The sequence below is a fragment of the Galeopterus variegatus genome, unplaced genomic scaffold, assembly GCF_000696425.1.
Source record: "Galeopterus variegatus unplaced genomic scaffold, G_variegatus-3.0.2 Scaffold2064, whole genome shotgun sequence".
Lineage (NCBI taxonomy): Eukaryota > Metazoa > Chordata > Mammalia > Dermoptera > Cynocephalidae > Galeopterus > Galeopterus variegatus.
Genome location: NW_007728175.1, coordinates 104,345 through 107,519, shown reverse-complemented (window position 1 = coordinate 107,519; position 3,175 = coordinate 104,345).

Sequence of the window (3,175 nt, the reverse complement as noted above, 5' to 3'; positions counted from 1 at the left end):
AAAAAAAAAAAAAAATGTAACAACAGCCAAGCTGGGGCTGCTGGAGCTCAGGGGAAGAGGAGGAGAGACTTATGGAGTGCATGAAGGCAGGAGAAGCCACGATGAGAGCAAGAAAAAACTGCTTGGAGCATTTCGGACCGTGGCCACTTTAAGGCTGGAGCTGCTGGGTGCAAGGAGCAGGAGCCAGCAAAAGCAGCAGCTGTGCCCTTCGGATGGAGTTGCTTGGAGGTGGCAGGGGAGAAGGGGGCCTTGGTGGCCCCGACAGCAAGACCACTAATAAGGTACCCGTGGACCCACGCAGGAGCGAGGAGCCAGAACAGCTGAAAAAGGGGAGCCATTCAGAGGCCAGTGAATCATCACAAGGGACCGGTGCAGGGCCAGTCCCATGGGAAGTGTTTGGAGCACGGGAGGTGGGGGAGACAGGCCCACTGGGAGAACACTGGGGCACAGCAAGAACAGCTGACCGGCACCCCAATCAGCATAGGACCACTCAGAGGACACTGGTCAGGAATGCAGAATTGCATGGGGTGCAGTTTGATGAAAAAATTCAGGCCCAGATCAGAGTTTCTACACAACCCAGTGCACCTGCTCTCTGGAGAGCCAGAAGTACCTATAAGGTCAACCATTAAACCCTGAACTGCACAAAAAGTCTTCCCTAGGGAAAGAGCAGCAAAGCAGGAATTTAGCTCAACCATACAGCTCAAGTACTGGTTCCCACAGGAAGTTCTCCCATTTTATTTTATTTTATTTATTTTATTTTATTTTAAAAAGATGACCGATAAGGGGATCCCAACCCTTGATTTGGTGTTGTCAGCACCACGCTTTCCCAGGTGAGACAACCAGCCATTCCTATATAGGGATCTGAACCCATGGCTTTGGTGTTATCAGCACCACACTCTCCCAAGTGAGCCACAGGCTGGCCCTCCTTTGCTTACTTCTAAAATTGGGGAACTTCCAGGCTGGCCTGTGGCTCATTTGGGAGAGCATGGTGCTGACAACACCAAATCAAGGGTTAAGATCCCCTTACTAGTCACCTAAAAAAAAAAGAAGTATGGGCCGGCCTGGTGGCGCACTGGAGAGTGCACCACTTGGGAGCGCAGCGGTGCTCCCGTGGAGGGTTCGGATCCCATGTGGAGACTGGTTCCCGCTCACTGGCTGAGCGTGGTGCGGGCGCAACACCAAGGGTTGCGATCCCGTTACCGGTCAGTAAAAAAGAGACAAAAATGAAAAAAAAAAAAAAAAAAGAAGTAAGCAAAAGACAAAAAATTAGTTCCAGCCCAGGCACACCACCAGTGCCTCGGGGCCAGCCAGGGGACCTGAGGCATGCAGCTGGAGATCTGACCACCTGCCCACAACTACACATACCACCAGTGCCTCGGAGCCACCTGGGGGTATGCCCTGGGACCCCTCACACATGTGCAGGCACACCACCAGCACCTTGGGGCCCTGCCCAGGGGCCCAGGGACCCAGGGTATGGAGCCAGAAACCAGGCCCTGGCCCACAACCCGGCACACCACCAGCACCAAGGAGCATGCCAAAACATCACCTCCATGTGGGTGGGCCACCACAACCACCACAGTAACCACGGCTGCTGAGAAAATGGCTAGATATCACAACTACCATGCAGATGGTCCACAGCCATGGGAGTGCATTGACACAAGGACAGTCACCAGCAGAGACCAAAGAAAAGAAGAGGATGTCTCTCTCCACAAAGCCCATTCCAGAGTGACAGAAGAAGCATCTGCTCTATGATAATATTGGGGGACCTGATCACATCTCTCAGCATTGGACAGATCATCTAGGCAACAAATCAACAGAGTAACCATTACTCTTTCAGAAGGAGAGAAGAAATCTAAGGTTATTAGTGGTGGGAGGGGAGATAGAGGGGGATAGGAGAGATTGGACAAGGGGCATAAAGAATAAGTATAATTTGTAACAATATATACACTAGTAATATTAATTTGATCAACATATGTCAACATTGAATCCCAAAATTATGTATAATCAATTATGATTCAATAAAAAAAAAAAAAAGAATGGGGCCGGCCCATGGCTCACTCAGGAGAGTGTGGTGCTGATAACACCAAGGCCCCGGGTTCGGATCCCTATGTAGGGATGGCCCATTAGCTCACTGGGTGAGTGTAGTGCTGACAACACCAAGTCAAGGGTTAAGATCCCCTTACTGGTCATCTTTTAAGAAAAAAAAAAGAGGAGGAGGAAGAGGAGGAGACCACAGTGGAGGGTGGCGTGATCAGCTGGATTACCTGCCCAGAAACCTCCCCTTCTCCCCCACTTTGGCTGCTTCCGGGGCAGCCTTAAAACCCTGTCCCAGGCCAGGAAGAGGAGGGAATGACCAGGGCAGGGCTACAGGCCTTTCCCCTGCTCTGTTGGTAGACAGATAACATAGGACTTATTTTTGGAAGACTATTTAGCAAAATCTATTAAGCCAAAAATGTTGGAAACTTTTTACCATCATCTTCACTTCTAGGAATCTGTCTTATAAACATATCTACATAAGTATGCAAAGATGAACAAGGATTCATTACAACACCTTTTTTTTTTTTTTTTTTTTTAAATAAGATGACTGGTAAGGGGATCATAACCCTTGACTTGGTGTTGACCAGCCATCCCTATATAGGATCCGAACCTGTGGCCTTGGCGTTATCCGCACTGCACTCTCCCAAGTGAGCCATGGGCCGGCCCTATACCTTTTATAATACTGAAAAGCAGAATGACAAATCCCTACAGTGAAATACTATATAGCTATTAACAGATCCTCATCTGTAAAATGGAGATAATAATAGTATCCACCTCTCACAGTTTTTATGAGGATGAAGTGAGTTAACACCTGCAAAATGCTTAGATAGTAAATGTTAGCTATCATTATCATTATAGGTGTAGAAACAGGAAACAATAGCTAAGATACAATGCTAATGAACAAAGAAAGTTACAGGCAGTATGTGAAGTGATCCCATTTGAGTAAAAATTAATAATAATTGGGCCGGCCCGGTGGCGCACTGCTACAGTGCGCCGCTTGAGAGCACGGCAGCGCTCCTGCCGAGGGTTCGGATCCCACGTACAGACCGGCCGCTCACTGGCTGAGCGAGGTGCAGGCACAACACTGAGGGTTGCGATCCCGTTGCCAGTCCCGGTCCAGTACGGGCACGACACCGAG